The sequence below is a fragment of the Nerophis lumbriciformis genome, linkage group LG39, assembly GCF_033978685.3.
Source record: "Nerophis lumbriciformis linkage group LG39, RoL_Nlum_v2.1, whole genome shotgun sequence".
NCBI classification, from domain to species: Eukaryota; Metazoa; Chordata; class Actinopteri; order Syngnathiformes; family Syngnathidae; genus Nerophis; species Nerophis lumbriciformis.
The window spans coordinates 17,250,001-17,259,288 of NC_084586.2; the positions used below are offsets into that span (position 1 = coordinate 17,250,001).

General features: G+C 47.0%; 1 long non-coding RNA gene across 1 annotated transcript in view; it reads right to left on the reverse strand.

The window, feature by feature from the left end:
• Positions 1-8,980, reverse strand: part of LOC133577906 (uncharacterized) — a 12,021-nt gene extending 3,041 nt beyond the window's left edge. Inside the window, exons 1-2 of the long non-coding RNA XR_009811784.1 lie at positions 8,820-8,980; positions 57-312 (exon numbers count right to left, since the gene is read on the reverse strand). This is a non-coding gene — a long non-coding RNA (uncharacterized lncRNA). The remainder of the gene's footprint in view (positions 1-56; positions 313-8,819) is intronic.
• Positions 8,981-9,288: the final 308 nt, after the last annotated feature.

The window sequence follows — 9,288 nt, forward strand, 5'->3', positions numbered from 1 at the left end:
CAAGGTTTCCTGGGGTGATCAAAGTGTTAAGTAGGCCATAGTGTCTTGAGACTTACAGTTGTCATCGCTGATTTGCGCTACGCACTGGCCTTGGGAGTAGACCCGCAGCAGCAAAATATTCCGCCGTTGCTCCCAGTGGTCGTGGTCTGCCGATTCGCAGACTGGATCCGGCTGGCCTCATGCTGATCGTATGAATCCTGATACGCTTGGGGCTGACTAAATAAAGGGGGACTTGGACACCGGGGCGGACTTGGATCCCGACACTCAGTATCCTGATTGTCATCCTGGTCGTCCATGAACCACGGAAGGATCCTGTAAGACAAAGAGCAGAGCAGGATATGTGTCATTTTTGCATTTTTTAGTGGGAATAACTGGGATTATAGAAGTAAAACTGGTAGAAGATCCAGTCTATCATTTACAGCAGTATAAAGCTGATTTAGTAATCAAATTGTGTTTTATTACATTTAATACAATGAACTAATAAATAACCATAAAGAGTTTTTTTATCAAGTACATGCCCATCTATCCATCCATCTTCTTCCGCTTATCCGAGGTCGGGTCGCGGGGGCAGCAGCCTAAGCAGGGAAGCCCAGACTTCCCTCTCCCCAGCCACTTCGTCCAGCTCCTCCCGGGGGATCCCGAGGCGTTCCCAGGCCAGCCGGGATATATAGTCTTCCCAACGTGTCCTGGGTCTTCCCCATGGCCTCCTACCGGTCGGATGTGCCCTAAACACCTCCCTCGGGAGGCGTTCGGGTGGCATCCTGATTAGTTGCCCGAACCACCTCTTCTGGCTCCTCTCGATTTGGAGGAGCAGCGGCTTTACTTTGAGCTCCCCCCGGATGACAAAGCTTCTCACCCTATCTCTAAGGGAGAGCCCCGCCACCCGGCGGAGGAAACTCATTCCGGCCGCTTGTACCCGTGATCTTGTCCTTTCGGTCATGACCCAAAGCTCATGACCATAGGTGAGGATGGGAACGTAGATCGACCGGTAAATCGAGAGCTTTGCCTTCCGGCTCAGCTCCTTCTTCACCACAACGGATCGATACAGCGTCCGCATTACCGAAGACGCCGCACCGATCCGCCTGCCGATCTCACGATCCACTCTTCCCTCACTCGTGAACAAGACTCCGAGGTACTTGAACTCCTCCACTTGGGGCAAGATCTCCTCCCCAACCCGGAGATGGCACTCCACCCTTTTCCGGGCGAGAACCATGGACTCGGACTTGGAGGTGCTGATTCCCATCCCAGTCGCTTCACACTCGGTTGCGAACCGATCCAGTGAGAGCTGAAGATCTTGGCCAGATGAAGACATCAGGACCACATCATCTGCAAAAAGCAGAGACCTAATCCTGCAGCCACCAAACCAGATACCCTCAAGCCCTGACTGTGCCTAGAAATTCTGTCCATAAAGGTTATGAACAGAATCGGTGACAAAGGGCAGCCCTGGCGGAGACCAACCCTCACTGGAAACGGGTCCGACTTACTGCCAGCAATGCGGACCAAGCTCTGACACTGATCATACAGGGAGCGAACCGCCACAATAAGACAGTCCAATACCCCATACTCTCCGAGCACTCCCCACAGGACTTCCCGGGGTACACGGTCGAATGCCTTCTCCAAGTCCACAAAACACATGTAGACTGGTTGGGCAAACTCCCATGCACCCTCAAGGACCCTGCCGAGAGTATAGAGCTGGTCCACAGTTCCACGACCAGGACGAAAACCACACTGTTCCTCCTGAATCCGAGGTTCGACTAGCCGGCGTAGCCTCCTCTCCAGTACACCTGAATAGACCTTACCGGGAAGGCTGAGGTAAGTATATGCATTTGTATTTTTTAGATTGTGGCCCTTTTAGATTTATTACTTCTAAATATGTCACAATCCTAACTGTTGATATAAATCAAGATTACATTTCAGTTTCAATCACTTTAAAGGCCTACTGAAAGCCACTACTACCGACCACGCAGTCTGATAGTTTATATATCAATGATGAAATCTTAACATTGCAACACATGCCAATACGGCCGGGTCAGATTAGTAAAGTGCAATTTTAAATTTCCCGCGAAATATTCTGCTGAAAACGTCTCGGTATGATGACGTTTGCGCGTGACGTCACGGATTGTAGCAGACATAGTGGGACACCATTGTGGCCAGCTATTAAGTGGTCTGTTTTCATCGCAAAATTCCACAGTATTCTGGACATCTGTGTTGGTGAATCTTTTGCAATTTGTTCAATGAACAATGAAGACAGCCAAGAAGAAAGATGTGGGTGGAAAGCGGTGTATTAGCGGCCGGCTGCAGCAACACAACCAGGAGGACTTTGAGTTGGATAGCAGACGCGCTACCGTGAGTACGCAGCTTTGGCTTCCACACATTTGATCGCTTGCCCGTACGCGCGTGCCGCTATGTGCATGTCACGTACGTAACTTTGGGTACTTTGAGGAAATATATGTGCTGTATGAACTTTGGGGAGGTGAACAGTACTTTGGGCTGTGGGATTGAGTGTGTTGTGCAGGTGTTTGAGTTGTATTGGCGGGTTGTATGGACGGGAGGGGGGAGGTGTTTGTTTTGCGGGATTAATTTGTGGCATATTAAATATAAGCCTGGTTGTGTTGTTGCTAATAGAGTATATATATGTCTTGTGTTTATTTACTGTTTTAGTCATTCCCACCCGCCTCTCACAGCATCTTCCCTATCTGAATCGCTTCCACTGCCCTCTAGTCCTTCACTCTCACTTTCCTCATCCACAAATCTTTCATCCTCGCTCAAATTAATGGGGTAATCGTCACTTTCTCGGTCCGAATCGCTCTCGCTGCTGGTGGCCATGATTGTAAACAATAAGCAAATTTGAGGCGCTCCACAATCTGTGACGTGACGCTACTTCCGGTACAGGCAAGGCTTTTTTATCAGCGACCAAAAGTTGCAAACTGTTCTCTACTAAATCCTTTCAGCAAAAATATGGCAATATCGCGAAATGATCAAGTATGACACATAGAATGGACCTGCTATCCCCGTTTAAATAAGAACATTTCATTTCAGTAGGCCTTTGAAGTACTTCACCGCTCGCATTTCTAGAGTTTGTCGACGCCTATCAGCCAATCAGTCCTTCACAGGCTGAAGTCACTCCACTCGTCCAGTCCCCTCAACACTGATGAAAAAGAGGCGCGGGAAGTCCTTCATGAATCGTACTAGCAGCACCACCAACTCACTTTCATGCGGTTCCCCGGCCACGACAGGTTGGTCGGCAATGATGCTGCGGATTAGGCCACATTGATGGGGGCAGTCTGCGACAAAAACAACATCCCCATGGCAATACGACGCAGCAATATCAACGCTTCGGAGGGCGTTTCACAGTGGATCTCGTAGAAAGGCAAGACTGAGGGTGATTTATTGAGAACAGGGGGGGCTTATCAACAGACCTGAATAGAATGACCTGACAAGAAGTGAGCAATTTCCACTGAGTGGCTTGCGTAGTGGCCACTCAGACAGTGGAGATGATCATGGACTTCAGGAAAGCCACAGCCCTACCATCCCCCCTCACCCTGATGGACTGTCCCACTCCCTTCTCCATCGTGGACTCCTTCCGTTACCTGGGCACCACCATCACCCAGGACCTCAAGTGGGAGCCGACCATCAGCTCCCTCATCAAGAAGGCCCAGTAGAGGATGTACTTCCTCCGGCAGCTGAGGAAACTTTTGGTGCAGACAGAGATGCTGGTGCAGTTCTACTCGGCCATCATCGAGTCCATCCTCACCTCCTCCATCACCGTGTGGTTCCCTGGCGCCACAGTCCGGGACACGCATCGACTGCAGCGCATCGTACGTGCTGCTGAGAAGGTTATTGGCTGAAGGGTCCCATCCCTCCAGGACCTGTTCTCCTCCAGGACCAGGAGGCATGTGGGTTGGATCACAGCTGACTCTTCTCACCCTGGATACAAACTATTCTCTCTTTTCCCCTCAGGCAGGAGACTACGGCCCATTCAGACCCACACCTCCCGCCACCTGAACAGTTTTTTCCCCTTGGCCATCAGACACATGAACAATAACAAAGTCTGTTAGCTCAGTTACAGCTCATTTTTATTACCTATTACCTATTCTGTGTTATATGTGTTTTATGTTGCACGATTGTACCAAGAAAAAATCCTAGTTTGTGAACCCGTTCTCAAACAATGGCAATAAAACTATTTTGATTCTGATTCTGATTCTGATTCTGATCAACCCGACCTGATATACTGACTCGAGAACATCGACAGAGAGGTGGACACCAGCTGCCGAAACTGTGGCTTAGGTGAGGAAACCACAGAACACGTGCTCTTTGACTGTCCAAGCATCCTTGGCCCAATTTAACAGTTTCCTCCTCGAAAAACTCCCTTCTCGTTTGGGAAGGACGGCAAAAAGCAACAGACCTGCCAAAAGTCTTCAAAGCCTGGAAATTGGCACCCTACGTTTCACCGAGTCCCAGAACCCCGTTGCACAAAAACAACAACAGCGGCACCTCCAGAATCCTAAACACGGGATTCAGATGCAGCAGCTCCTCCATCATCACCACCTTCACCACCATCCTCATCTGGGTCCCACCTGCTGCATCTACACCCTCCTGAGATGCTTTGCTATGGTCACCCATGGACTTCCTGGCACACCTTGAAAGCCTGGTGAAATCAGGGATTTAAGTGATTCCCCTCGCATTTCAAACAAGACATAAAGGATTCGACCATCAAAAAAGTATTGCGCCCCTCTTCTTCCTCAACCTATTTTATCAACCAAAGCTCCCCGAGATTCGGCAATGATGTCTAGGATGCTAACGGCCTCTGCACTAAAAAAACATCATATCAACCAGACGCCCAATAAGGAAGTGCTCTCTTCGAAAACAATAACTCTTATCAAAACACATGGATTAGTTAAGAGATTAGATCATTAGATCAGAGAACTCTAATCCATATCCCTTGTACGAACACCATGTCCAGTTCAACTCTACGTAATCTCAACTACACAGTTCCCAATGACAGATCTTTAAAGGGGAACATTATCACCAGACCTATGTAAGCGTCAATATATACTTTGATGTTGCAGAAAAAAGACCATATATTTTTTTTAACCGATTTCCGAACTCTAATGTGACGTCACATCGGGAAGCAATCCGCCATTTTCTCACTTTCGTCGGTGTGTTGTCGGAGGGTGTAACAACACGGACAGGGACGGATTCAAGTTGCACCAGTGGCCCAAAGATGCGAAAGTGGCAAGAAATTGGACGAAATTTGTTCAAAGTACGAGGCTGTGGGGAAAGCCGACGAAATGGTCAGTCGTTTGTTCCGCACACTTTACCGACGAAAGCTATGCTACGACAGAGATGGCAAGAATGTGTGGATATCCTGCGACACTCAAAGCAGATGCTGACATCAACTCCAAAACTGGACAGATCAGCTTTCAGGAAAAGAGAGCGGATGAGGGTATGTCTACAGAATATATCAATTGATAAAAATTATATTCATTACTCGTGGTATGGTTAACCTGAGTGCTGAAATCGTGGAAAAATATATGTTCTTAGCGCGCCGGAAATGGGCTGTCTGCACTCTCAAAGTGCATGTTGTTGCCAAATGTATTTCATATGCTGTAAACCTAGTTCATAGTTGTTAGTTTCCTTTAATGCCAAACAAACACATACCAATCGTTGGTTAGAAGGCGATCGGCGAATTTGTCCTCGCTTTCTCCCGTGTCGCTGGCTGTCGTGTCGTTTTCGTCGGTTTCGCTTGCATACGGTTCAAACCGATATGGCTCAATAGCTTCAGTTTCTTCTTCAATTTTGTTTTCGCTACCTGCCTCCACACTACAACCATCCGTTTCAATACATGCATAATCTGTTGAATCGCTTAAGCCGCTGAAATCCGAGTCTGAATCCGAGCTAATGTCGCTATAGCTTGCTGTTCTTTCCGCCATGTTTGTTTGTGTTGGCTTCACTATGTGACGTCACAGGAAAATGGACGGGTGTTGAGAAACAATGGTTAAAATCAGGCACTTTGAAGCTTTTTTTTAGGGATATTGCGTGATGGGTAAAATTTTGAAAAAAACTTCGAAAAATAAAATAAGCCACTGGGAACTGATTTTTAATGGTTTTAACCCTTCTGAAATTGTGATAATGTTACCCTTTAAGTAACATGTGATTTTTAATTATAAGCTTTATTTCCTTTTACAATCTTATTTTGTATGTTTTTAAATGAGACATGGCTCAACTAAAACGCCGTCAGAGACCCGACAAAACCCAAGGGGTAGGTGTGTTTGGGGACAATTCAGGGACAATATGCCCTTTCAAATTTACACACCACCACAGATTTGTTTTATTTATGATTTTACTGAATTACTTTCAGATCTGTGCACTGATTTTGACTGTTTGGTCAACAAAACAGGGGACATACATGTGCATGTGGCTGTAGACAATGAGATGAAATGTTTGGTCTAACTTAGCATTTAAACCAGCCCATCCACAGCAGAGGGCACACCCTGGATTTGATCCTTGCTATTTCAAACATGAATGTCGTTTTATTGGATCATGCCTTGTTTACATGAGGCGTTTAAAATGTTTTGGATACCATTGTACCTTAGATTCCAATGGTTAAAGGTAAGCAAAAGACTAGGTCTTTCCACAGAAAAGGGAGTTCCGCGGAGCCGAACGGAAATGACACATGAAATTAAAAAGGGCTTTAATCCGCCATGAGGACCCAAAACGGATGTGAGCTGCCTTGTTTCTACAAAACCCAAAACCAATGAAGTTGGCACGTTGTGTAAATGGAAAATAAAAACACCGTGTATGGTGAGGATGGTGTTCTGCTGACCTCGACTGCGGATGTTGTGGATCGGTGGAGGGAATACTTCGAAGACCTCCTCAATCCTACCAGCACGTCTTCCTATGAGGAAGCAGGGCCTGGGGAATCTGTGGTGGGCTCTCTTATTTCTGGGGCTGAGGTTGCCGGGATAGTTAAAAAGCTCCTTGGTGGCAAGGCTTGGGGGTGGATGAGATCCGCCCGGAGTTCCTTAAGGCTCTGGATGTTGTGGGGCTGTCTTGGTTGACAAGACTCTGCAACATCGCGTGGGCATCGGGGGCGGTACCTCTGGATTGGCAGACCGGGGTGGTGGTTCCTCTCTTTAAGAAGGGGAACCGGAGGGTGTGTTCCAACTATCGTGGGATCACACTCCTCAGCCTTCCCGGTAAGGTCTATTCAGGTGTACTGGAGAGGAGGCTACGCCGGATAGTCGAACCTCGGATTCAGGAGGAACAGTGTGGTTTTCGTCCTGGTCGTGGAACTGTGGACCAGTTCGCATACTCTCGGCAGGGTCCTTGAGGGTGCATGGGAGTTTGCTTAACCAGTCTACATGTGCTTTGTGGACTTGGAGAAGGCATTCGACCGTGTACCCCGGGAAGTCCTGTGGGGAGTGCTCAGAGAGTATGGGGTAACGGACTGTCTTATTGTGGCGGTTCGCTCCCTGTATAATCAGTGTCAGAGCTTGGTCCGCATATCCGGCAGTAAGTCGGACCCGTTTCCAGTGAGGGTTGGACTCCGCCAGGGCTGCCCTTTGTCACCAATTCTGTTCATAACCTTTATGGACAGAATTTCTAGGTGCAGTCAAGGCGTTTAGGGTATCTGGTTTGGTGGCTGCAGGATTAGGTCTCTGCTTTTTGCAGATGATGTGGTCCTGATGGCTTCATCCGGCCAAAAAACAGAATACAATTATTTGCAAATCCTTATCAACCTATATTCAATTGAATACACTGCAAAGACACCATTTTTAATGTGGCAAAAAAGACTGAACCGTTGAGGAATGCTCATCAAACACTTATTAGGTGAACAGGCTCATTGGGAACAGGTGGGTGCCATGATTGGGTATAAAAGCAGCTTCCATGAAATGCTCAGTCATTCACAAACAAGGACGGGGCGAGGGTCACCACTTTGTCAACAAATTTGTGAGCAAATTGTCCAACAGTTTAAGAACAACATTTCTCAACCAGCTATTGCAAGGAATTTAGGGATTTCACCATCGACGGTCCGTAATATCATCAAAAGGTTCAGAGAATCTGGAGAAATCACTGCACGTTATCGGCAATGCCCGTGCTTTTCAATCCCTCAGGCGGTACTGCATCAAAAACGGACATCAGTGTGTAAAGGATATCACCACATGGGCTCAGGAACACTTCAGAAAACCACTGTCAGTAACTACAGTTGGTCGCTGCGTCTGTAAGTGCAAGTTTGTAATTCTTTACGTTGAGAGCAGAAAACAGTCGCAACGAAAAAAGATACATGTAACAGGAAAATAACATCGTATATTTGCCATTTTTCAGGCTATTTGGCGCTAAACTAGATCGCTGGCATTTTAAGTGCACCCGCCACGCTTTAAAAACTCTATCGTTTCAATCATACGTGGTAAAATTTCATCCCCGTCCTCAGGTAAACCATTTTGAAGAGTCCTGCCCCATAAACCTGTACCAGTATTAGTATGGATTTTCCGAAAAACAACTTTATGGCAGGCTCAGTGCCTATTATGTATGGCAATGAAGGAGAACGGTACGTAACAACAGTAGGTTAGAAATGTGTGAGTGATACATTTTTTTATGTAGCTCTTCTTATTTCGTATGAGACAGCTCGGCGGTGTCGCCGTTGTGTAGCTAACTTAGCCTTCTAATGTAAGACAACAGCGTCACTATCCGGCGTCATTATTAGGGATGATATTCCTACAGAAATCTGATGAAACGTGAGGAAAGTTCCATGGCCGTCCTCAGGAGAGAGAGTAAGCCTATTAAAGTGGAATGCCATAAAGAACTAATAGTTGTACCTGTTTTGCTTTCACTGTGATGAGGTGGCGACTTGTCCGGGGTGTACGCTGCCTTTCGCCTCAGTGTAGCTCGGTTAGTAAATGAATGGATTGATGTTTCGCTATTTGCGTTGATGTGGTTTTAAATATCTTCTTCCTGCGTCTAATCAATGCGACCAGTCGCCAGCTGAGACTGGAATGGTGCGGGTTCCTCCCTCAAACCTGTTGACTCAGACAGGTTTGACGTTCAAACACCTTTAAGGTATGACTCAGCACTACTGTTTCCTTAAAGGCACAGTCCCTGCAGAAGTACGTCTTTTGTGACGCGTAACACAGTACAATTCCGAGTTCCAAATGTGGTGAAATACTTCATGTTCAACGTTAAATGCTTGTTCATTGCGCTCCCTTCTGAGCTGCCACCGCTCGCTCGTTTTAGGCAATACCAGGCAGGAACCAGTCACCCCTGCCACTGATATTCTTTTTAAATCAC